Source organism: Mastomys coucha, unplaced genomic scaffold (genome assembly GCF_008632895.1).
Source record: "Mastomys coucha isolate ucsf_1 unplaced genomic scaffold, UCSF_Mcou_1 pScaffold6, whole genome shotgun sequence".
NCBI classification, from domain to species: domain Eukaryota; kingdom Metazoa; phylum Chordata; class Mammalia; order Rodentia; family Muridae; genus Mastomys; species Mastomys coucha.
This window is the reverse complement of record NW_022196912.1, coordinates 103,345,177-103,372,952: the sequence shown is the minus strand read 5'-3', so window position 1 is coordinate 103,372,952 and position 27,776 is coordinate 103,345,177. Positions and strand designations below refer to the sequence as shown.

The window sequence follows — 27,776 nt, the reverse complement described above, 5'->3', positions numbered from 1 at the left end:
CAGAGGCACACGCAAGGTCAAGTGAGCTCTTTCCGAACTTGCTGGAGACCTTTACAAAGTATACTTGTAGATATATCAAATGGCAGTGATTGCAGGATAGGTAAGGTCAAGCACTGTCAAGGATGAGGACAGTCTGTACCACTTCTTTGTGCATGGCTGGTGGGAGCTAAGCTGTCACAGCCCTTCTGGAAAGCAATCTGGAAGTATCTGAAATAACTGAGCAAGCATACACCCTACAACCCAGCAACCCAGGTCTTGCTAATGTAGCCCTGAGAAATTCTGTCTGTAAGGGTCATGAACCACCCTACTGGTAACAATGAACCTGGAGAAGAAGGCTTCATTGAGGGGAAACAAGAAACACCCAGGAGCTGCACAAATGAAATGTTCTGCAGGGCCAAGGACTATGCTGAATGAAACCACAAATAACAAGGAAAGATCTTACAAGTGCAATGCTGAATGGAAATTAAGAATTACACTAAAATACATCACACAATATTTTAAATAGACATGTTAAATATATTACAACAAAACCATATTACTCATTTTTTTAAAAAAAGAAAACATGCATATTTAAATATACATACACACCCTGTACTATTATAATGTATATCCCGGGGGAAGGAAAATAGAAGGTATTATGATTAAGAATGAGGAGGAATAATTAAATAAAGCCTGGGAGGCCTTATATTGCTGACAATGATGGGTTATAAATGAAAAGTGAAAAGAAATGTATTGCTTCATTTGGATAAAATGTAAGATATGTGTCTAATCGAGATCCATACATAATAAGATACTGTGATCCGAGGACACAAACTGATGTCAGGAAAGCCTCAGAATCAGAGCCTTATTATTTATTAGTCATATCTGCATAGATCAAGAAAAAATAATATATGTGAAATACTGGTACAAAAGAAAGCAATGAGCAAATGGTAACCACTATCATGATTTTTTTTATCTCTCTTTTGCTGTAGCTGATACACATTGAAATATTTTATAAAGTAAGAAAATCATATGTTTCACATTGACTTTATGATTTATACCCTTCCTACAGATCCAGGGGTATTAAATACAATGATTACTTAACAAGAAAAGATAACAATCCAGGCTGAAACAGAAACTCTCCTTCTAAAGGAAGGGAGGCATACTGGCAGATGGCTGGGAAGATCTGGTGACTAAGCCTCAGCCTAGAACTTTGCTCAGAGTCATAATGAAGTAGAATATCAGATACATTCGACTGGCCACCTTGGGCCCATGCACCATAGGATAACTATGAATGTGACCTAACAAAGTCATATTATAATATCATAAAGTAGGATACCCCTGATAGTAGACAGAGAGGTGTGGACTTCAGAGCTCTTGTTTCAGAAGTAAAACAGAAAAGATCCTGTGCAGACAAACTCTAAAACGTACTTGAATTTTCATGTTAGGACTACTAAGGATTACAGAAGACAATACTTTCCCAGGATTTTGGCTAAGATGCCAAATGTCTGAACAAATGACTTAGCAATGAAGAGTTGGACACTAAATAGGAAAGAGAAAGACAATACTGAAGTTACCTATTTGGGTCTTTCTTTTTCTGACAACTTCATGAAACTTGGGAGAGATCGATGATCTGTGAAGACAGGAGTTCCAGTCTCTGAAACCGTATCAGTAGGATCAAATCTTGCTGCCCCCACTGCTAACTTTGTGACGGTGAGGTAATGTCTCTGTGCCTCAGTCTTGTCTTCTGTTAGTGAGGGTGATAGTACTTATAAAGTAGTTATAGGGATTAAATGAGTTAGTATTCTTTTAACAATGCACATGGTAAGCACCGTGAGAGTTATTATGTGAACATGCATTAAGTGGAAATAAATGCCAGGTGCCTTAGGCAAACCTCTGGCAGATGCTGGACTACAACAGACTGTGACTGAATGGTCTAACAAGTACCTTGAGTGTAGATTCTCTTTGATGCTTTAAATACCAGCTGTGCAGGAGGCAAAGTGGTCTCCTGTGTACAGTTAGATGCTGGGCCTGTATTCTCACAAAGTAGATCCATATACTCTTAGCAAGTGCTTAAGAGAGATGCAAAATCAGAGCAACAATGGTAATTACATAACTCTCATATTCACTGAATGCCTCTGGGTGCCTGGCTTGTATTAGGACTTTCATTCATCTTGGTTCTTATCTGCAAGAAAAGGAAAGTGGCTTTTCTCTTCCATTACATAGATGAGAACACCTAAGCTTGACATGTTAGAGTGTCTTGTTCAAGGTCTTCCAGCCTACCATCTGTAAGACTCTCAGGGTTCTTCCAAATCGACCTTACTTTTTCTTCACCAAATCATTAGGGTGAGTTTTATGATAGGCATTCTCTTATATGTCTCTCCTTGCTACCACCTGCCACAAAGATACACATCTTTTTTCAGTTAGCTCTTCAAGTTCTACACAATTGATCAGACATTACTAGCATTGAGGAATTTCAAGTTCAAATAAATTGCACAGCTAAACTGTGCTTATACACTGCACAATCCCATGCAAGAGTACAGGTGAGATGTCATGTCAGGCATGACCTTGAACCTGATCTAATGAAATATTTAATAATCTTTGTGCTAAAGTTTAGTATATGAATTTTTATTTAGGGTTACATTTTATGTGACATACTTTGCAAGTGATCATGACACATCAATATGTCTCAGAACCAGGGTTCATATCTGTTAGTTTAAGGAGCCCAGGTGAGTCCACTCTCAGCTGAACAGTTCTTTCAGCCTCAGCAAGATGTGACATTTGATAGTACATTTTGTGAGAGTTTCTTGGATTATGATGGACTTAGGGATCTCAAGAGCTCTGGGTTAAAATAGAAATGGCATCTATGTTATTATTATGATTTAATAAAAGTAATTTCCAATTTAACAACCTCCTAGCATGAGTCACAATACAAGTGTTTGAATGTAGTGGCAGTGAAGTAAGAGTGCAGAGAGTGGAAGCTACCAGGCTGGAGAACAGAGAGACATTGAAACTCAACATAGTCTCAGGGAAGGGTCCATGCCACATATTCAATGACCCTCAGAACCAGAAGATTATTTCTAGCCAATGGGGCAATGTAGACTCTCACTCAGACACTTCACCTTTGAGACTAAAGGAGAACGCTTATCCCACACATTTCAGTGTCATCAAAATTTAACATCTCTTCATAATAACTAATTGCATTATTCATGTTGTTAAAAAGACACATAAAAGAGCTGGGCATAGTAATGATGCTTACAGTCTCAGAGCTGTGGAGGGGTGGGTGGTCAGATCCCTAGAGTTTATTGACTAGCCAGCCTAACCTGGCTGGCTAGAGACTTTATCTCAAAAAAAAAAAAAAAAAAAAAAAAAAAAAAACGAAATAGACTGTGTCTAAAGAAAAACACATGTGTGTGCATGCATGTGCATGTGTGTGTGCGTGCATGCACACACACACAAACACACACACACACACACACTATGAAGCAACTTAAAGATTCCAGGATCTCTGACTTATACCACATTCCCAATAACATGATCACCAAAATGAATCAAAGATAGATCTGGGGTTCAAAAGTCAACTGGGGTCAGAAGCAAGCTGTTTAGGAGCTGTGTCTTATTGCTGGTGGAGGACTGGGGAGGCAGCCATAAGCATGTTGAGCCAGAAGGCAAGGATCCCAGCAGAAGGCTTTGGCTCCTGCTCGCCCACAAGCAACCACAAGCCAGTGACACCCCCTTGATCGTGACTGCAAAGATAAATTCAATGCATGCCCCTTCTTTCTCTGTTAGCAGCTTGCTTCTCTTCCCTTTGATGGTTCCCCTAATAAGCCCTTCATTAATTAAAAGGAGACATCAATGTGCCAACAAAATTAGCAGTTTCAATATATCCTGAAAGTGTGAGTGTTTCAAAGAAAGTGAAGGCTTGGTCACTCCTGGGTTATTTTTATGTCCCACCACCCACCTACCTTTTGGGCAATCTGTTCCCATCAGGCCCACTCTTCGGCTCCCCACATACACCACTCTTTCCCCTCCTTTCTGATTCTTTGTAGAACTGTTGTGCACAGCCTTTCTCTTCCTACAGAGCTATGATGTCACACTAGCTTTGATCTACAATTCTCCCTACATCTTGCCCTCTGACCTCCATTTTATTGCCTGGTAGACAGTTGATAAGCCATTTGCTGCGTGTGGTTACAACTAGTGGTGGGTACTATTTGGGACCAAATGTTTAAGGATAAAATTAAATGAATGAAGAAGAAAAAACGAGATTTAGACACATTGGCTGTGATAGGGGTAAGATGCAGAGCGTAAGCTAGCAGCACGGGTTACAAGCAGCTCCTGCATTGAATGCAGGGATTTACAGTAACTGGAACTTGGTTACTATGAAATCACAAGTGTACCTCATCATGAGAATGACTCTAATTGTCAAAGCCCCTGCTTAAGAATAACTCCCTGCATATTTGCTGCTAGAAAGGCTCTTCCTGCAGTTCCATGAGGGGAAGATAGGATCCAAGCTCTGACTAGACTGGGAAACTGCACTTCTGGAACTCAGAAGTGGAGGCAACTTAACCTGGTGAAATTCTGAAAAGAGTGGGTCTGAAATCATTAGGGACTTAGCAGAACTCTCTGGCCATGGAGTAGGAACTTCCAAGCACAGATGGCTATGACCTCAGATGCAGCCTTGTGTGGTCCATTCTTATGGCCCTTTTTTAACACTGGCTGCTGGCTTTTCAACATTAAACATTCTATCCATTGTGTTTAAGAATTTCAAGACCTCAAGGCCCCCTGTATGTATTTAAACTCTGTTAAAATGATCAAGACATGTACATGGTAGCTTTAAAAAAATGCTTTTCATACCAGCATTTGTATCTGAATGCAATAATAACATTTGCTTTATAAGGTTGTTTTAAAGATTCATTGAAATAGTCTTGGGGAAGTAAATGTATAATGCAGGTATATTTTTATTTCCTCTCTTCTTACTGGTTCTGAGACATTTTAGAACAAACTATAGAGACAGCTAAGTAGAATGATGGTGCTGACAGACTCTTCTCCCTTTCTCAGATCTGTTACAAGGCACAGAGATGCTTAGGCTTTCTTTGATCTTCATCCTGTGTACTCAGGGAAGTAACCAGGATTCTATATTCTGATCAGGGCCATAGAAGAAAACCCTTATGGATTTTAAAGTTTACTATATATCATCCAAGCTGGTGATTACTGCCAGTTATTTGAGGAGTTAATGTCTATGTGTTACAAGTATTACTGAGACTATGGAGTGAGTGAGTGTGTGTGTGTGTGTGTGTGTGTGTGTGTGTGTGTGTGTGTGTGTAGATAGATAGATAGATAGATAGATAGATAGATAGATAGATAGATAGAGATATATTAAAGATATAGATGTGTGTGTACATGCATGGGCATCATCATATGTGTTCACGAACATATGTGTGTGCATATGTACATATAAATATGCAGCCAGGTGTGTAGAGGCCAGGTTTCCATCTGTTGTTTGAGATATGGTCTTATATTGTCCTGGAGTTCAATGAGTAGGGTAGGCTGGCCATTCAGCTAGTCTCCAGAATTTGCCTGTGCATGCTTGCCTTCCCAGTACTGGGTAATACAAGCATGCACCACCACACCAGGATTTTTAAAATGTGAGGTATGGCTATTGAACTCAGACCCGCTGTTTGTACAGAGAGTACTTTACTGGCTGTACCATCTCGACAGCCGCCATTGAAAGTCTTAATAGCTCCACTGAGATGGCTCCATTAGTAAGTAGTGGAATTAGGCCTGAAATGGAAGGCTTCTTAAATTCAAATAAATACATTTGGGGACACTCCATACAAATACTATGCCAAGCCCCCATGCTGGCCTTGTAGTACAGAAGCACTCAAAACAGAGCTTGGCTTTTTAAGTGATGTCCAGGGTATCATGACCAACTAGTTCCTCTGAGGACCTCTGAGTTCACTGGTCTCCAAGGACACCTCCAGTCGTACTATGCTATAATAGGAGGAAATGTTGCTGTCTTGGCTGCTGGCATGGGTTTTTTTTTTCCTTACAGAAAGAGTTGCCTTTGTCTAAACAAACAAACAAAAAGCTTCAGTAAGGCATTTGAAAAAAAGAAACAAGGGAGAACTCACAAGAAGAAAATAAAGTGGAAGAGGAGGAGAAGCTAGGTGAGAGAGAGAGAGAGAGAGAGAGAGAGAGGAGGGGTAGAGAAGGGAGACATGGTGAAAGAGAGACATTGGAAAGGGAAGAACTGGAAAGTAAAGAAAACAGGAAGGATAGGAGAGATAGGGGACACGATGCAAGGAGCATGCAGAGGAAGAGAATGGAGAATTGAGAGGACACGGCAACATTCAGGAGAGAAAAGAGATACAGGGTGGAGAGGATTGAGGATCAAGGAGGAATAAAAGAAGAATCAGAGTAAGGGAGAAAGAGAAAGAACAGAGAGGAGAGGACAGGAGGCAAACTGCTACATTGCCTCCCGAACCGTGGCCCTCTGGGTCTCCCTTAAATTTTCAATCACATCAACAAAGATAATAAACATCATTAGAGCTGTTCGAAGAAAAAAAATAAGAATTCTGTATTATGGTTGACTGGGAAACAAAGGAGGAAAATATAGGGCAGCTATTGGGAAGAAATGATAACTTGGCACTAAATTTTAATTCTGTGACAATCACGAAGTAAGTCTTGACCCTTCAGCAAAAAGAAAAGGAAACATAATTTTGGCTTTTCCCCAGAAGCATGCCCCCCAAATTCATATTGCTCAGTACTCTGGTGATAAGAACTCCATTGGCCCAGCTCTATGTACCACGCATACCCTCCTTGATGTGCTTTCACATGTATTACCCCATCACATTCTTAAGTAAGATTCTGTATCTTTTTTCTTGTATGGAAAGAGAAACTAAAGCATGCAAAATTAAAATCTTGCATGAAATCATTAACATTAATTGACATCACACTTAGTCTTTGAACCTTACCGATCACACTCCATAACCTTCATATCCTATCAACATACTACAGTGACTCCTAAAGTCACTTACCTTGCTATCTCTTACCTTGCTGTGAATGATAGCATAAACAAGAAATACATCCTTGTCCTTATTTTATTCTTAGTACCAAAGAGATACTTTAGATAATCTCACATGGGTGACCTCAGTTTATACATGATAGAGCAAGACTTCCACAGCATCACAAAATGCAGATGTCCCATGCTTTTTCCCATGGAACTCCCATGTCAGCAAGGCAGTATTCACATAATCTAGAAAATATCCCTGGGCAGAGTCCTCAGTCGTTTTTGTGTAGAGGGTTGAGCATCTTACTAGTAGAACATTGTTCACCCCAAACTTCTTCCCAACCAATGTTTTCATGGAATTTTGGCATAAGACATATGTTAACTATCTCTCTAATTTTCTTCTAAAACATAATGACCACCAATGCATATTCACATTAGCTTCCTTAATAATAGATCAATTATATGTATAATTGTATATGTGTGCATGTGTATATGCAACAAATGCTAAGCTGCATAATAGATGCACAGGTAGGAGCTACTCGGGAAAAATAAAACAAAGAATATGTTGGACCATTTTTGTCCCCTCTTCCTTCTTAGCAGGGCCAAAGTCAACTAGATATTATCACTTCACTTATTTCTCTAGCAGATAGTGATATAAATAAGGCAGTTGGAGCAAAGAAACAAGGTTAGAACAGACCAAAGCCAAGAAAGGAAGAGTTGGTCCAGGATGCAAGAAAGAGATATATAGCATTGTAAATGTTTTCAGAGGAGAATAAAATATCCTTATAGAAAAGGAGAAGAACTAGTAGGTTAATACAATTAAAAGGGCTGAAGTTAAAATTAGATATCAAATCATGAAATGATATAACCAATGTCACTGCTAAGAAAGCATCACATGGTTCATTTATACATTTTTTTTTTCAGAAATAATCATTGTGGTCACTTTTATACCATTCATGGCTAGAAGTCAAAGATACTAGCAATGATTTTTTTTGTTTATTGCCAGTCTATGGCAGTAACAGACACATGCACAGATAAATGAGATGGTAACCTTAGTAACTGAGTGGTACAAGGAGGTTGTGGTAGTTTACAGAGAGGGTTTCCAAGAGGAGCAATGCAGTTCAACAGACAAGCATTAGTAGGTGAGCTAAGGAAGGAGGCAGAACATTCTGGAAAAGAGAATAACAATAGCAAAGATACAAAGGTGAGTCAGAAACTGATGTATTTTGTTAGTGTGAATCAAGATCAGCTAATTAGGTACAACTCTTGGGTCTTATATAGACCTGCAACAATGAAAATGACCCAGCATCTTCTTGGCAAGAAGAAAAATCTGATTTAGTTTTTCCTGTATCCTAAACAAAAGCCAATTAAGAACCTATGGTGTTATCTCAATTACTAGATACAAATATATATTATATTCATATAAGGAGCTTACTTGGAGTTACCCTTCACATTGTGCTCATGCTCAAAGCCATGGATTGCCAAATAAAAAGTCTGGAGCCTAATATGGTAGATCTTCCCTAGAATTGTAGGTCACAGGTATCCTGAAGATCCCAAAGCAATATAGACTAGTACCATTTATCTTAGTTGTGCACCAGAAGTTGATGGTAAATCCCTATTGCTGAAACCACATTCATTAATGAGAAGACAGGGAGAAATCAATTAGGTACTGAATAGAAAGCTTCTTCCCTGTTGGCTAGCTCTTGTAGTATTGGAAGGTGTTAGGTAGGCTGTTGTCACAGGACAGTGTGTCATCAATACTCATACTCATCTGTGACCTATAAAAATGACTAACATGCAACCTCTACCCATGGGTGCAACAACAGGACAAATGTTTACTGCTTAAATGTAAGGACCACTCCATACAGGAAATCCATACCTGGTATTGTAAATCTAGCTGAGATCCCATGCTGAAGAAGTTCATTGGCTCCAGAGTTGAACTTGCTATTATTAATTTGCTACATAGTAATAACACATCTGTGATCTGAAGATTTGTACAGACCTTAGATTTGTAGATCAGATCATCAGAGAAGATTCTTTGTTCAGTAGCCAGTAGTTATTGCAGAAACCTCAACTATTCACAGTACAATGGAGACCTCATTCACAATGACCACTGTATCACCCCCTTGCCCAGGGCTTAGTGACCTGTGTGGAAAGGTGGAGTAGAAAGATCATAAGAAAAAGAGGTCTAGGAAGGCCTGCATGAAATACTGTCTTCTGGATAGGATAGAACCATTGCACCATGAATTCATAGCAGTTGTCACTGCACATGGCCTGTATAAAATCAAATCAATCAACACTCGTGTGTGGAGTGAAAGAGTGATTCATGAGCTCCCATAGATATCTGAACAACTAAGAACAGTTGATGACTTCTGAGTGAGGGGAAGTCCATATTCTTTAATGATGTGGCTCCTGGTGGGTTAACATGCTCTAGCACATGGGCCCACCCCTAGGAGTATATGAGGATGAAACATACTGGATTCAATGGGTTGCTGAATAGGAAAGAGAGAGAGTGACTAAAAGACAAGAGTGAATCTGGGAAGAGTTAAAGAGAGGACCTGGGGTAAAATATAATGAAACTATATTGTATGAAATTATATAAGAATTAATTAAAACATTTAAAATAAGTTAATAAAATGAATAGATACCATTGAATGAAAAAGAATATATTAATAGTTTTCTTCATGTTAAATCAATAAAGTAGATACAATCAATCAATCCCTCTCCTCTAGCATATTAATAATCACTAAAACACAGAATTGAGGAAAATATTTTATTAAAGATATCAATAAAATTTTAAAGTATTTATGAATTATTTTCTCTAAATTGCAGTCTAAAAGACAGCATGAAGAATATGAAGCTTTATTGCTGTATAAATATTGGAATGAGTGAGCAAATGTATCATGTTTTAAATGGGAGTACTTAATATGTGCCTGAATCTATCTGCAATCTATATGTTTATTTAAAATCATTTTTCTTTGAAGTCCATAATACATTTTAACCAAATAAAAATGAACACAAATACAATTTAGAAGCAAGGATGCCTAAAAATAATCAATGAGTGAGTGACAGAGAGTGAAACAAGGAAGTAGAATGGATGGTACAGATGTGATGCTACTGTGAATGAGTAAGGACTCACTGCATGTGACGGCTTATAGATCATGGAGCACAGAGAATTTAGGAACATACTGACATAAATGGGAATCTGATCACGGACAAGAGAAGTAATGCGTATCATGGAGAAAGAACGGAATCCTGGTGTAAGCGGCCAGCACTCAGGAGCCATGCGGGAAGGATCCAGGTCTCAGCCCGTACTTTCCAAGGTTTAAATCTCATTTCCACTACTTTAACAGCTATCCGACTTTTGGAGTGTTGATCCAAGTTCTCTGTGGCTCATTTTTTACAACAATAGAACTGCTCTAGTATGACACTCTGTATTGATGAGTCGTGAGAGGCAGGAGTCATTTTGATTAACTCACAGAAAGCCCCTATGTATAATGTGCTGAGCACAATAAGCACTATAAATTAGCTGTTATCAGCATACTTACCATTAAAACTGCAATGACCACAGACCTCTAACCAACACTAAACACAAAAGTAAATGTCCACTTCACTAAAATTTAAATATAAGAAACCCAAACCTCACTTTAAAAACAAATTATTCTATAATAAGCCTAACCCATTTTTTTCGAGGTGAGATTAGAGAAATTGTCCTCTTCAAAGTTAGAGACCAGAGGCTATAAAGTTAATAACAGACACTTAACTACATAAAAGAAAGTAACACATTTGATGACAAAATATTTTTTACTTGAGGTAGTAGGCAAATAATAGAGATTGGAGAGACAGGAAGAAGACAAGCATCTCTATTGAAGAAATGAGAGAAGTCAGGGAGAGTCCATTAACAGAAAGGCTCTACTAAGTGGCGTCCAGACAAACACAAGACTCTCAGATTCACAGATAGTCTAGAAAATGCAAATTAAAATAACAATGAGCTATGGTTTTACACTGCTCAGACAGGCACAATGAAAAAGATCAGTATCCCCAGCACTATCAGGGATGTGTGAAAAGGATGCTGTTTGAAGACAGTGAAGTGTGACAGTGTTCTGAAAAGTGATAGGATAGCATCTGCTCCTATTTAAAATGCAAGTCCCTTTCTATTCATCAATCCATCTCCTAGACTCTACCAGATACAATATAGCACCAGTACAAATACACAAGGACACTTACTGGGAGATTCACTATGTTGTAAAAAGGAAAATGGAGGCAAAATTATCAACAGAGGAATGTAATAAACAAATAGACCCTTGTGGTAAAATATTATGTACCTGTTAAAAAAGGGTCAATTAGAGCTTGACCATTTAAGTATAAAGTAGAATTGAGCAGAAACAGCCAAATACATAAAGAGAAGACCGACCAGGATTGATTCTGGACAGCTCAGCTCTCAAGAGAAACAAATAAAAGATCACAGTGATGTAGAGGCAGATCCTAAGCCATGGGTCATTTTCTCCTTCATCAGGGGTTCAATATAGCATGAGTACTTGATTTACTATTCTTTAAACCATACAGATATATTTTAGTTCTTTTACATGAAATTCAATATTTCACAATATTTTCCTAAAGGGACACAAGATGTAAATCTTAAATCTTATAAAATAAGAATGTAATACTTCTCCTAATGATGTAATGATGTAGAAATATTTTACAAGTATCTCTCTATATAAATTACTTGAGTGTAGAACAAAGTGAGTTTGAACATATATCTCATATGTATGAAATATATATGCCATATGTATGATACATATCATATGTCACATATGCACATATCATATACATAAGATTATTCTATGAGATTATCATCACGAGCTATCTGAGAATATGAGAGGAAAGGAGAGAGATGAAGCAAACCTGGAAAGAAACATGTAAAAAAGCACTACAGAAATCATCACACTATGCTTTTATGAAAAAAAAAAAAGTGTTTCTGTTTAAATTGTGGAAGAAACAATTTTTAGAAAGGATAAAAAGCAAAGCAAAAGTTCTCATTCATTTAATCTATAGGCTCTAACTGCATTAGGTTGTTGTTGTTTACAATCATAAATCTTTGACTGATAAATTCCTATGAATATCTATACTGTCCCTAGAAACCACTTCCCAGGATACGGCTGCATCTCCTTTGGTCTCAATGCAGTGTCCATGAACAGTGAAAGGTATTGGTCCTGTGTACCTACAAGTTCTTTCAGACTCTCTACTCCACTTCTGGAAGAAAATCAGGGCTCATCAATAACACTAGTGTCAAGCTGCAATGATGCCACTAAAACAACATCCAAAGCTATTACAAAAGAATAAACAACAGAAAGTAATGTCCTCCTCTATCCTGTGCCAAATGGTATAGAAAATGTTTGTGCTTCAGATTTACTAGTTTATATACACATGAACCCTGACAAGATGTCAAGCCGATGTAGCCCCCCATCAGTATATCAACTTGAGGACTGTCCTTTTTTTCCCCCTAGTATTGCATTGCCAGAGATCAGGGTGATGTGAGAGAAGATGATAGCAAGTATATTCTACAGTCTATTGTCTATGAGACTCTCACTCATTAGCAGGAAGACTATACTGAGTCAAAGCCAGAATGAGCTACAAACTAAGACTCTATCTCAAAAAATTCCATCCTTGATTTTGAGCTTTTATTTTTATTTTCTAAATTAATTAATTTTAATAATTATAAATTTATTAATTTGGGGGTTCACATATTCATATTGTTTATGTGGCAATCAGAATACAACTCTTTGAAGTCAGTTTTCCCCTTTTATAGAAAGATTCCAGGGAACAAACTCAGGTTGTTAGGTGTGGCAGTTTGACCTATCTCACATGCTCCAAGTTATCTTTTCTTTGAAATTTACATTTTACCCTCTAAATAGGCTACCTCCTTGAAGTAACAAAAGCTAAGACTAAAGGAAAAGAGAAGTAATTCTCCCTTTGGCATTGGTATCCAAGAAAGTAGGCATAAAAACCAGTAACAGCAGCCACATAATAAACAAGCAATGTAAACAATGACTTATCACTTCGATATATAATCCCCAACTTATTACATTGTTACTGTGCCCCTATTAAATTGAGATATATCAGCTTCTCACACTACTCCCAAGAAGATATGATTTATTGAAAAGTCAGTCCTGGACCAAGGGACACTACTGTTACAGCTAATATAATCACTGAACAACAATATCCCTTTTCTAAATTCTAAGTACCAAAATTGGGCATTAATATGAAGTAATTAATATGTTGACTATGTTTATTAGAATCTTAAATACCACAACTTGTTCTCCAGAAAAATGCACATGAACACATTTTTTTATATTAAAATATCAGGATTTTTATAGAGTCAATAAAGGTTATTCATGACCTCTGGTCATAATTGTATGATTATAAGTAGCCCAATTGGAGATCATAGGAATTGGACATCTAGCCCTATGACCTCAACTCTGCTCAAGCATGGCCATAAAGAGTATCCTCAGCTATCTATTACCATGACTCAAGGTATCCAGTGTAAGGAATCAATTAAAAGGACACTTATGAAGTCTACATGTCTTCAGGCTAGAATAGTCCTCTTGGATCTTAGAACTTACAGGGTCAGGATTCAACTCCCTTCTGCCTACCAGAGAATCCTAAAGCTGCAGTTTTGGTCCGGAAATCATGAGGGTAGTCTCTTCCCACTCATCTTATCCTAAACCCACAATATTATTTGAATCTAAAAAAAAAGTCAAATGAGATTTTCACAACCCTCTCTCAACCCAAGCACACCAGTCTTTAGATCAACATCATTACAAGAAAGGACTCATAGTGTCTCTCTCCATCATATGCTTTCCAACTTAAGTATTAAGACTGAGGCCGGACTGGGTTATTTTCTTGTAACTAGCTGAGAAGCAAGTTTCCTTGTGTCCCAGCTACAAAAGTATGACTGAGATGGCTTACTAGGGCAGCCATGTGTCTTTGTTTCGCTATCTTGGGAAGCAAACTCCAAAGGCAGAATTTCAATGTAAGTTGTGTTTACATAGAAGCTGATGTAGGCATGTGACCTAAGCCTCAGGTTGCTCCAGTAATGAGTGAACCATTAAGCCATCTTCTAGCAAGAAAAATTGAAAGGAAAATCTAGGAGCTGGTGTTAAAAAGGTTACTAGTTCTTGGTTGAGGGACACTAAAGTAGGGAACCATTAATTACTGTGTACACTGTTATATACCAAATAAAGTGGATCTAGTGGTAAGGAAAAGCCCCACATAGAAAATGGTATGTGATGACAGAAGTCACACTGAAGTGGAAAGATATGGCAGGGCTCTGATAGTATTTCCTGAGCAAAGAATATTTTCAGGCACTAAGCTTTGCCTTGAGAGTTAAGGATCATGAGTCTGATCCTGAGAGTGTGGAACCAACAATGCATCTGGATTCATACAATGAAAGTCGCTTGGAAGTAGGATAAGTCACAGGCAAATTCTATTCACCATTGGTAATATAACACCATAATTAACTTCAGGATATGACACACTTGCATGTGCACTGTCTTGTATAACCCTCAGAACTCCCCCAAATATATACCAGCATCCTCCATTTTTATAGATTTGGAAATTGATGTGTCTCAAAGTTGCCTTCCAAAATGAGATGGCTAGTCAGAAATAGACACAGGATTTAAATGCCTTAATATAACATCCTCATCCAAGCACATATTATCCTTTGGACTTCTTAGTATCCTTCTTTCTCTATTTTTCTTACAAAGAATGTGACAAAGTCCTGATCATGTGACAGGCACTGAAATAAATATCACTACTTTAAGCTTTACACCAACTATGGGATGTGGGTGATATCGTTAGTTTCCTTCTGCAGCTGGGAAGCTTAAAGCCTTTAAAGTTTAACAACTTCCTAAGATCACAAATTAGTAAAGTAGCAAACCTGGGACAATAAAACAGGACTGTTTAATGCCAGAGCTCCAGCTTTTTATCACTGAACTACTTTACTGCCTAATCCTAAGAAAAACACAGGTAAAGATGGGTGGGTGCCCATTGTGGAGTGTCTGCTGAAATCAACCTGCCATGCAATCCAGAGTGAAAATAAGCTACAAATGTAACACATTATTTTCCTTCCCTTTCCCATCAACCCCACCCCCCTCAGGATTTTCCTTTCTAAAAATGAGGGAAGCAGAACCTTGGGTACCTTTAGAATTGCCCGGTATGAGGCATCTCGGTAGTCAGTCTCATTGGTAGAGAGAGAAAAAGAAAGTCCTTTTCTTAATTAAAAGATAAGACAGAAACATTTCAAGGAATTGGCTCTCATTCCCTTGCATTATGGCTCTAATTTCCTCATTATACAAAATTATTAAATGTGTTTTATTATGATTAGATGGTCTTTACTTATAACAAAGGAGCAATCAGGTCTGTCCTTGTTTGTATCCCTTGTGTACATACACATACAAGGAAGAGGAAGAAAGTGAAACTATTGTGAATATACAAACAACTATTATCAGTAAACTCACATGCAATTGCCTTCTATGAAAAAATGTTTCATTAACAGGCTTGGGAACTCAGCCTACAGATAAATATAAAGAGGAAGAAGGAAAAATAGAAAAGGAAAGAATAGAGATGATAGAGAGGACAGGAAAGGAGACTGAAGGGGAAGGGAGAAAGGGAGAAGAGAAGAGGGGAGAGGAGGGGAGGAGAGGGGAAGAAAAAAGAGAAAGGGAGAGAGAAGAGAAGATGGGATGGGAGGGGAGAAAAGAAGAGGAGAAGGAGGAGAAGGAGAGGTGAGAGATAGAAGAAGAAAGGAGAGATTGGTTTAGAACTTGAAGTATTAAAGGCAGGGAATGAAGATGGATTCTGGGAATGCTATGACAGAGCTTTAAGCATAGGAAGACCTAGAAGTAAGTCAGAAAAATAGACATGGACAGAGCTCTCTTTCTCGACAGCACACACTGCTGTATATAGCAAGTGTGTCCTGAGACCACACAGCCACTCAAGTGCACACTTACGCTTACTACACTTTATGTACATGAGTTGGGCATTCTTCCAGATTCTAATGTAAACATTTTTCATGTGAACAAAACTTCAGTAGATCTCACAGATCTATTGAGATCTGTATGTGATTGGCATTTTCTTCTACCTTATAGTAGTTATCTCTGGTTATTATTGCCAATGAACATTCCTTATTTATCTCCACCTTAACATAAAATACCATAATATACTATGAAATTTCTACAATGGATTTGTTCTTCAAGGGACAGTTAGCACAGTCCACATTACCTCATTATCTCCCACTGGTTAAGAGAGAGCACAAGTTTTTTCTGTACATTCTTTGGTGTAAATCAGAATTTTCATAATCAGAATACACAGACAACAAAAACTATCTATAAAGTAGGAAAAGTGGCATTTCTTCAAATCTATTCCAAATCTGGTTTACATTCTTTAAATCTAATTTGCACTACCTATGTACAATGAACTCTGATGGGTACTGTAAATAAGGATATGGCACTCAGAGTATAGAGGCATACTGAGAAAAACAAGGCAGAGACCACCAATGTGATCCAGTGACTGCAACCTGGATATAATAATGCAAATATCTGATATGCAGGATATCTACTATACAACCACTGTGAAAGGGTTGTTCAATCCTCAAAGGGTTCTTGACCCACAGGTTGAGGACCTTGGCTGTAGTGGCAAGGAATGGAACAAATATTGTGAAGGTCTTCCTAGACAGATGTCTCCTCTGCTTATTCTCAAGAAAAGGGTCATGAGTTAATTAAGCAGATCCTGCAAGGCCAGGACTGGCAGAGGGAGGTTCTAGCAAACCAAACTGTAAACTGCATCTCACGTACAAGGAGCCACTGGGTGAATGCTTTTGCCAGCCACATTTTAAAAGAAATTTACAGTTGAAGATGACAAAGAGCAGGACAGTGCTAACACTTGACTCATCTCTACCAATCTCTGTCATGAGCATCAGCATCAAATCTGCCCAGGAAGATTGCTACAGAAGGATGGGGATGCTTATATTTGTGTGCAATGGCCATAGAAGCAGAATGGAAGAGTTTGCAAAAATGAAGGGCATATCAGAAAAAGAAGGGAAAAAGTGGGAGCTGGAAAATAAATAAAGGCATTCAGTTAGAGCAACTGGAAAAATAAAGGGGCAGAAGCCAATGACTCAAAAGCTATTTGATTGTGTCTTGGAGACTGGAGAGACCGGGTTAGCAGATAAGAGCATCAGATGCTCTGAGAGGACCCTCAGAGAAATTTCTGGTTTAATTCCCAGAAACCTACATGGTAGCTCATAGCATTCTATAACTCCAATTCCAGGAGATCCAGTGCTTAGACATAAAGATGGGCAAAACACTCATGTACATAAAATACAAATAAATCTTTAAAAATTATTTGAATATGTCTTCTTAAGACATAACTAATGATAAGATTAAAAACAAAAACAGAACAAAATAAACAAGCCCTTAGAAGGGCTGAACAGAAAGACAACATCATCTAGTCTCCAAAGAGATTTTCTGAGACCTTACTATGTTCTTCAGGCTTCTAGCTTCCTCTGAAAGAATGAGTTGGTTTGCTTTCTGAATTCTATAAACAGTGAGAGGAAAACCTAAAGGGTTAGACAGAGTTTTCCCAGACAGGCTAGCTAGATCCTGGCCACAGAGTTTAGTACTTTGCCTAAGTCTTGCTCTGGCAATAGGATGACTTAGGTTTAAGGTTAGATGCTATAACCAATGCTGCCTGAACTGGCTCCTTCTTACCTGTGTGTGGTTACCTGGATGAAATCCTTGCTCAGCACAGAGGATCCCCAAGTCACCAGCAGGGATGCCTATCACTCCTGATTCCCCCAGAGTGTGGAGCATCAATTTCCATGGCAACTTCTCTCCACCCTCCAGGCACCTGAAAACCAACCTGTAGAGGCCTAAGTGCCTTGATAGCCAAAAATGCAATTTTGTCAAGGGAAAGGGGAAATAAAAAGGCTCTAAGTGATTTTTTTTTCTGCTGAAAGGGGTAATTTCCAACAAGGTAGCTGAGAGCCTTGTCCCAAATCCTGAGTATTTTATTCATCCAGCTCTTCAGGGAGCTACAGATAAGGGGAAAGGTGACACCTCTATCTTTGGGGCTAAAAAAAAAATCCATAAATGAGCAGAGGGCACTCCCACAAACACTGGGCTTGTTTTTAAAGAGATAGCATCCACAGTTCTGATGACTGGAGTACAAGGTTGCTTATCACAGCACATGCCAAAGCACAGCCTTACCCTTTCTTGTCTCTGGGTTGGCACAACCTATTGTTTTACCCTGAAATGTAGCATGTTTCATCCTTGCTGAAAAAGTCCTCTATGACGTTTAGGAGACACCCACTTTAGAGTAAATTAATTTTCACTGTGTAATTATGTATTCACTCTAAAAGTATTGTTTAATCAGGACAGCCATAAGAGCATGGGTGTGGGGAGGCTTGCAAAGTCCCATCCTCAGCTGAGGACCTACTGGCAACTGATGGGTACTAATGGAATGATGGACAGTGTTCTTCAGGGATACAGCCCCAAAGAGACCACCCATGCTCTGGTAGATGGGCCTACCCCCATGTGCATTAAGTGGAATTGGTGGATTTAAGAGAGAGACAGAGTATATTAAATTAGAAGGAAAAAGTGGTGGGGAGGTAGAGGAGGAACTGGATGAGAAGAAATGTTGGGTGGTTTTGACCAAAATATTATATACAAGCACAAACTTCTCAAACAACAGAAAGGAAACAGTTTCAGAGAGATTTGTTGTCTGTAAACCTCGAACTCAAGTAATTAAAGAAACTGGGAACCTCGCAAAAAATAACTTGACTACAAAATGCAAATACCTTATTTACAGATGTTTGAAAGGAAATACCATTGATTTGTTAATGTTCTAAAATACTATCGACACCTTGCTTGTGTCTCAGAAAGCTACTCTATTCTGTGCAGAGCAGAGCTCCCACCTGTGTGGTCCTCAAGTATCAAAGCATGATCTTTAGTAAAAGTCACTCAAGAAAGGGAAACCTTGCTGCAAGGAGATGCACTGGTAGGGGGTGGGATGGACCTACAGGGGAAGCTGACAATGCCACAGTGACAACACTACACAGCAATGGTTTCTAAAGCTGCAGCTACTCAGCACAGGGACTTAGAAAGTGCTATAATCCATACACCCTTGAGAGGGAGAACAGATAATTGAGGGAAGGACAAAGAATGGTTGAAGAAGGATGAAGAATAACTAAAGGTATAGACATGATATAGGAAGTAGGATCAAGGAAGCTCTGTGAAAGGAAATGAGAATGATGCCAAGCTGGGCTTTAGGATCCCTTGGCCTCTTGTGTTCAAATACTTGCTCCCCATCTGAAGTTGCTGTATAGGGAGCATATGGAAACTTTTGTATGTGGAGCATAATTGGCAAGTTTAGAGCCAAATTAGTTGGCCTTGAGGGATATGGAGGAGCCCTGCCTGAGCTCAGGATCGTTTGATTCCCATTCATTCCAGAACATGCAAAACCATGCTACAAATTCCCGCTTCCAGAGATGAGTCCCAAGATGTTATGTCTTCCTGGCTGTGATGGGCAGTACCTCCTTAAATCATCAGGCAAAACAAAACTCTTCTCCCTAAAGTTGCATTTGTCGGGTAACTGCACAGCGATGAACAAGGTAACTAAAACAGCACGGCTTCACAGAATCATGTTTCTCCTTAAGTTAAAGGGTACCCAAAGAAAGAAATCAAACTAGGAAGGAAGTAAAGAAGAAGGGAAGGTGGAGGGGTGGAGGAAGAAAAGACTATGTTTTGTCATCAATAGAATTATAAAATGTGTTTCTAAGTATTATTTCTTTGCTTTTCACTATGGTCCTCACTATTTACCTAACCCAAGGCATTTTGAGCTTGCCATATTTAAATTCTATGACATTTTCAGAAAACCAGTGGATTACCTCATTTCCATAGTAAAGTAATTCCTTGGGCCTAATCTAAGCCCTACCTGCTGCAACGTGCAGGTAGTCCTTCTAGCTAAATGAGTAGAATATGTGGTCTAAACAGTGACACACAGTTCAGGGGCTTTTCACTTTGTACCAAGAACACCTAAATATGTCTCTATTCCAAGGTCATGTGTTCCTGATGCTCACCGCTCACACTTTCTGTTGCATAGAAAGCACTAGACTGTAAGTACTACAAGTCCAGAGGCACAGTGATTAATGACAGCCCTGTGATTGGTGGCCTCAGTTTCTTCCTATGGCAAATTGGGAATACCACCTGCTAGACACCTTAGCTTGGTGCCTGCTTGCACGGGATTGAAACTAGAAAAAGGTAAAGTACGTGTAGGAACAGAATTGAACCAAACCAGCTCCTGTGATCAGGGCAAATAACGTTTTAATGTGGTATTTTACAAATGAAAATAGATGCAAAACTACATGGTAAGCAAAATCCCAAGTTCTTAAATGAAAGAGGATCAGAGTTTTACACCTCTGCCTCACTCACACTGTCCTAACAGGTAGTAAGTAAGAGAGATTCCCTGTAACTTGCAGGATTCTGATTCTCATGAAAGCAATTCAAACCAACCCCATAGGCATGTGAGTCATCATTTTTACTGTCAGTCTATCAATAACCCAATCTAGAAACTGAGTTCATCACTTACAACACTGGAAGTAACACTTGGGATCAACATACCTGGTGCTCTGACTCATTCTTATTCTGAACTGTAAAACAGGGACAATGATAGCCTATGCTCAAGGTGTTGTGAGAAGAATTAAATAGAATATCCATCTCTCAAGGGAATATAGTTAGATGGAATAATACTTGTCTAGCATGCACAAGGCCATGGGTCCTTTCCTATCTGGATTTAAGATATCGCTCCCTTTCCCCCAAAGAAACCGAATTATGTGTGTCACATTAAAAGGAGCTGGTTGTCTACCTTCCATCTCTAAAGGGAAGCCCTTCGAAAACAAAACCTTCCCTTTGCCTCCAGGCTATTGGCGTGGTAAAGCACAAAAACAGAGAGAAACTATGAGATAAGATGAAAAGCTTTTAACTTGTTTAAATTTGAGTTGTTGTTCTTTAATTAACTTCTTAATTCAAAGAATTTGAAGTAAAAACAATAATCTGTTTCTAGGGATACTTTGAAAAGCAAAGGAGTTGTAAAGGAAAGTGAATCCGGTTTATTATTTTTATAGGGCAGTTCTAATTAAATCAACATGTTCACAGGGGTACTGAGCAACAGAACTCGGGAGGCCGAGGCAGGAGGATCTCTTGGGGTCGAGAGCAGCTGGGTCTACAAAGTGAATTTGAGGACAGCTAAGACTGTTAAACAGAGAAACCCTGTCTTGAAAAACCAAAACAAATAAAAGAAAATAAAAGAATAAAATAAACCTAGAAGACATTTCTTCTGAATAAGAGACATGAAGCAGGGTTTGGAGCTGGAGAGATAGATGGCTCAGGCAGAAAATTTTTGACATGCAAGCATGGAGATTTCAGTTCAAACCCCAAACCAGTCTCTAGAATACATATTTGTTTTTAAAAAAAGGCAAGGTATGTTGAATCACTTGTAATCTCTGCACAGAGGAGGCGGAAATGGGTGATCTTAGGCTTGCTGGTCAGCCAGATTGACAAATCTGCAAGCACCTGGTCACTGAGAAACGCTATCTCAGAACATGAGGTGGACAGCTCCTAAGGAGGAATGGCAATCAAAGTTGCTCTCTGTCCTCCACATCTGTTCACACACAAAGCACCCACACAAAGACATAGTCATACACACAGAGAACACTTTCTGTCATCGGGCATCTATTGTCTCTGAATATCTAGCTAATTCTACACACATGTCCTCTGACAACATCTCACATAGCCTCACTGAGAGGTAACGGCTCCATTCAGCAGCACAGAAAATGGAAGGATCTTTTGAGGTGTTAAAGGTGCTGGCAAATGCTGTCATATCTCTTTCCACACATATTGAAAACAGGAGAGATTTATCTTACTTGGTGCATTCACTTTCTCTACACATCAAAATGGTCGTTATTCCTACTTACTTCTTAGGATTATTGTATTATGGTAATAATGCATAAAACTGTTTACTCTAGTGTATGATATAAAACAAGCATTCAGGAAATGTTAGCTACTATTACAGGATAAGGCAGAAATGTTCCATTTTCATTAGAGAGGAAACTGAAGGTGCAAAGGAGAATCCAAGGTAGTATCTTAAACACAATAAAACTATGCATTTAACTTACTGTTTACAATAAGGAAAGCTCAAAGTTAGAGCATCAGAATCATTGCCTATATTTTAGATTGGTCAGATAGCACACTAGAACCTAGTTACTCCAAACACAAATCCTGCATCCACAGGAATATGGGCATCTTGTTGACACTAGATCAGGCCTGCCGTATGGCATGCTTAGTGTGCAGATTTGAAGTTTCGAGCCCAGGGGTCTCTTGAAAGTCAAGAGGGATTTCAGACTGTGCTCAGACAGCCACTTGATGTCATTCTGCACGGCAGATGTCCACAATAGCCTGGCATCCTTTCTGATCCTATCAGCCTATTTTTCTGCTGTGGAACTGTGACATCCCCTACGTCAGCCTCCTCTGCAAACTCATCACAGGCAAACAGATGTTCAAGTATTATAACTAAGCAACCCCATGGCTCAGCTCCCTATCCTTTCCCCTCTGTGGACACAGTGTAAGCCACAAAGCAAGGAAGCCTCTTAGCAAGCCTTCTTTCAGGCAGAAGACCAGAAATGCATGTAGAGCTCAATCACCAAAGCAGACTAGAAAAGAAGCCAGCTCTCCTTGAGGGTCTTAAGGAAAAAGAAGGCCAACCTGAAGTTATAGAATCAAGGTCATTCTGCTAAAGAGAAGTGAGTCAGAGGAAGTGGCTCTGACATCACTATCTTGATTTCCATTGGCTAGCAGCTAATCGCCCCTAAAGTATTAATTGATAATTACCCAGTAAGCTGATAAAGGGATTAAGGCTAGACCCCTCCCAAGGGTATTTTAATTTAGAGGGATTTGAGTTCCCAACTGGATAAAGTTATTATGGTGTAAAGTCAAGCCAAGAGACTGAAATACTATGGCATGTTGTTATGCCTTTTAGTCCTCAGATCCTTCCCTGCAGGAAACAGAGCACAGACAGGGCTGGCTCTACAGAAAGAGCCAGGCTCTTCCATATGTGGAAACGGTTCTTCCTCTACTCTGACTTCCTCGATCACACAAAAGCAATCATTAAGTTTATGCCTCTTTTTAAAATGTAAACTTCAACATTTTCTGTGTGTGTGTGTGTATGTATTCGTGTATGTGGGTATGTATGTGTGTATGTATGTGTATTCCTGTGTGTGAGTGTGTGTGTGTGTGTGTGTGTGTGTGTGTGTGTGCAGACACTATGTGTGTGAGAGAAAGTGGGTATGTGTACAATGATTGAGGTGTATATGAAGGCCAAAAAACAACATTTGAGAGTTGGTTCTTTCTTTCCACCATGGACTCTGGGAATTGAACTTAGGAACCCTTTTATCTACTGAGACTGGTCACCAGACCTTTAATTTATTTAAATTTATTTACTTATTTATTAAAAATATATATGTATTATTTACTTATTGAGACTTTCATACATAAGTGCATGCTGCATGAATATTATACCTACCACTCCTCCCTCCCTCCAACTTTTCCTACTCCCCCTACATCCAACTCTCAAATTCATTCTTCTATAATTATATATATGTATAAATATATATATATATATATATATATATATTATATTAAACCTCTCAAGTCTTACTGGTACTTCCTAGTTTTACATTGACTAGAGATGGCCACTTGGACATAGGTAGCCTATAAGGTAGTTCACCCCTGAAGAAAACTGACTTTCCCTCCTTCAGTCATTGTCTACCTATTGTTCTTCAATTAGGGATCAAGACTTGCGATTCTTTCCCCAGTCAATGCTGGCATGTCAATTGGTGTGGTATTATGAATGTCTTGTGAAGGCGCCGCCCCCCTCACATCTTCATGTCCTCTTAACAGTGTTCTTAGCACTTTGGTGTATGAGTCAGTGCTTCCCTGCATCCTTCATCTTCTGAGTCTTCACAGTAGCCCCTTCAACTGTGCCCAAAAGAAGGTTCAGTTTTGAGACAGGAAGCAAAGTCTCATTTTTAATATATCCCTCTTAAATTTGACAAGCTGAATATTACCTTTATACTTTACATACAATCCACCCTCTACAAAGGGCCTTTCCCTGCACTCTGAACCTCTCAAGGAGCCAAAGCAACATGGATGACTTTCCCATGTACCATGAGAGCTTCTCAGGATCCAGAGGCAGTGAGCAAACATAGAAAGGATTGTCAGAGAAGTAGATCAGATAAAATGTGAAGGGAAAACACATAGTTAAGAGGATTATGCTGAGAGGATTAACTGACAGGGGAATGTAAATGGAAAAGATCTATACACTTACTGGAGTCATCATTTCCTGTGCAGACGAACTCACATTTAGACTTCTGGGTTCTCACTCTGTGCTCTTCCTTAATCCTCTCCCTGACATCAAATTAATATAATATGATTCATACTAGGGCCACTTTTAATCTAAGACTAGATGTAGTATAAGTAATAAATCTTACTGAGAGAGGCAAATTCAAAAGGAAGAATTGTAGGGGTAAGAACTCAACCACAGAGTCAAATACAGAATAGAACTAGAAACTCAGAAGGCTTATAGGTGGCTGAGTCAATGATCAGTAGTAGCATGTAACAATAGCAACCCAGAAACATCCCAAAGTGCCAAAGATAGAATATTTGAAGGGAAAAAAGAATTTTATTAGACAAAAGAGTTTGTCTTTGATTCCAGGTTAGGTCGTTACCTGGATTATGAACACTTCCAATGACGCTTTTGATCTTTAAAGTAAAAGAAAATGGGATTCCCAAGGGATACTCTATGGATTGGCAGATTGTAGAAATTGAGGCAATTGTAGAAATAAATATTTCTATACTTGTTCTAAGAGATTCTGACTTGGTGGGTGGCAGAAGAGTCTAGGAACCTGTGTTTGTAATAAGCTCTCCAGGCATTCTGTCAGACAGCCAGGCTTCAGAATCACTGGGCTAGAAAGATGATCTCAAGCAGTCCCCTCTGGGGACTGGGCTCTGGTTCACTGATTCTCTTAATAGACACACACACCTTATAACAGGATTTCTTGCAAACACACACATCTAGCACTTTTCCCCAGCAGAAAAGGATAACTGCACTACAAGGTAGAGGCATATTTTTCTAATCTGGTGTATCTTAGAACAACATGGCTCTAATATAAATCTGCTAACAGGAGGAGTTACACTCACTAAAAACCAAGTAATATCTATGAAGATTCCTAAGAATACACAGGAATATTCAACCATATGTTGACAAGCTCTCAGTGTATTTACAGTACATTTTTTGTGTCAGATCCAATTAGAAGGTATATACCTAACATACATACTACTGATGCTAATAATAATTAATAATAATAATAATAATTATAAAATAATGAAGTCACCTATAATATTAGGTGACTTTCTTATCTTGCCAGCATGATGGAATAGAATCCAAGGTGTTGGATTCTACATTTCCAGGAAGCATGGTAACAGAAATTGGAATCACTGCTCTGTCTCTCCAGACTATGGTGAGCTGAATGAAAATGGTCCCCATAGGCTCATATGCTTGAATGCTTGGTCCCCCATTTGTATAAGTATTTGGGAAGGATTTGAAGATATGGCCTTCTGGGCTTTCAAAAGTACAAACCATCCCCACTGTATTTCTCTCTGCCTTGTGCTTTCCAATCAAAGATGTGAGTCCATAACTGTTCTAGCCAACATAGCTTTGTGTTGTGCTCATAACTCTAAGCTTGGAGTTAACAGGCTCAGAGTTAACTGCTAATGAAACAATTAAATGCTTTCTTTTATAAATTGCCTTGGTTGTGAATTTTTGTAACTTAGCTACCACTATTTACTGGTTATAGGAGAGCAGACCCATTAGGCACTTGAGTGAAGGCTGATCTACAATCTTTACAAATCACTACTGGGCATGTGGTCTTAGAACTGGATGAGTAGCATTTAGTTTATTATGAGAAAGAGAGAACCTGCTGAAATTTGAATCACAGCCTCAGTGGTTCCACCAACCTTATAGAAAAATTGGTATGAGTCAAGTGCCATTAGAAACTCCACAAAACCACATCCCTCATTTGATTTTATTCCTTGAGTTTACCATTCTGCCAGGACAGCAACCCAATTATTTGCTCAGCATCATGGAATTTAGAGATAGGCATATTTTGATTCAAACACTGACACTGATGTGCCATGGATATATAATAATGACCAAATGACTTTGTATCTCTGAATTTCAATTTTCCTGTCTTTCACAATAGTATTTTTCCTATGATTCTTGAAGTGTGTGTGTGTGTGTGTGTGTGTATGTGTGTATGTGTATGTGTGTGTGCGTATGTGTATGTGTGTGTGTATGTGTGTGTGAGTATGTATATGACTGTGTGTGTAAAAAAAATGTAATAACTCACCCTTTGCAGATAGTCAGAAGATAATAAAACTTCTACCATTTAAGTCTTTTACTGGGTGTGATGATACCCGAAATCCTACCAGACTGATAAACTATTTTGAAAAATCTTCAGAAACTTTATATATGTATATATCAGTGAAGATATTTTATGGAAATTTGACCTAAATCATTTAACTTCAGTGTTTAGCTATCCTTTACTACTCATTGATTGGTGAGATTAAAAGTATGTCACTATCTTCCATTATAAGAATTGTTCCTGATCTAGACAGATGACTCGGTGGTTTATTGCATTTGCTGCTCTTAAGGGGACCAAGATCCATTTCCCAGCAGTCAAATAGTAATAGCTCACTGCTGTCTTTAACTCCACTTAAATGCCCTCTTCTCCCCCTGTAAACACCTCCTACATACAAGTGGCACACACACACACACACACACACACACACACACACACACACACATGCAGGAAAAACATTCATAAACATAGAATAACTTTAAACTTTTAAAATAATTCTTCAAAATACAAAAGACAATTAACTTATTTATACTATTCTCTTGATTATCAATATTCCATTTGTATATCCCCCAAGAATGTTTATTCTGTATTTTCTTTTTCCTCAGATATACAATTTCTACTGAGAAAGAAGATATACAAATACAAATTCTACTGAGAAAGAAGACCCTTACCCAGTTATATAATTGTATTGCTTTTCACTGTGAACAAGATACTGTAACTAAAGCTCTCTTTTTTATATAAAAGTATGTAATATCCACCTTTCCTAAAATAATAGAAGAACATTCTGCTCTGCCCCAAATTTATGTTCATTTCTTCCAAATAATTAATAATTACTATTAATACAATAAAACATTGTTCCTTTATCATCCTTAATTGCTAAGAGGCCAATGAAAAATTCAACTTTGAACTTTAGATATAGCACTTTTTTTCCCAAATATCATCGGTTAATTACCTCTCCATGTAGATGACTTTCAAGAAATGAAATAAAGCCTACATTATTTATCAGTGGTGAATAATATTTCAATAGCTACCATTAGATGTGGAAGATACCTTTCTTGAGACAGATATGTCCTTTAGAGAGAACTAGATGCCAACCCCGTACCCTGAGAGATGGCCGAAGAAAATAGTGATATCATTTTATGATTGATTTATACTTTTCATGAGAAGGAAGAAGAAATAGTACAGGGGATTAAATGAAGAGGGGAAATAGGAATGGAAGGAGGAAAGTATTGGAGAAAGAGGAGGGTAGGGAATGGG

At 38.5% G+C, this 27,776-nt stretch overlaps 1 protein-coding gene and 1 long non-coding RNA gene across 24 annotated transcripts in view; one reads left to right on the top strand and one right to left on the bottom strand.

The window, feature by feature from the left end:
• Nrxn3 (neurexin 3) overlaps positions 1-27,776 on the bottom strand; it is a 1,683,426-nt gene that overhangs the window by 1,219,647 nt on the left and 436,003 nt on the right. The gene's annotated exons all lie outside the window — the stretch shown is intronic.
• On the top strand, positions 1,250-27,318 carry LOC116079857. The gene is made up of 3 exons (XR_004114178.1): positions 1,250-1,697; positions 19,498-19,658; positions 27,125-27,318. It is a non-coding gene; the product is annotated as an uncharacterized LOC116079857 (long non-coding RNA).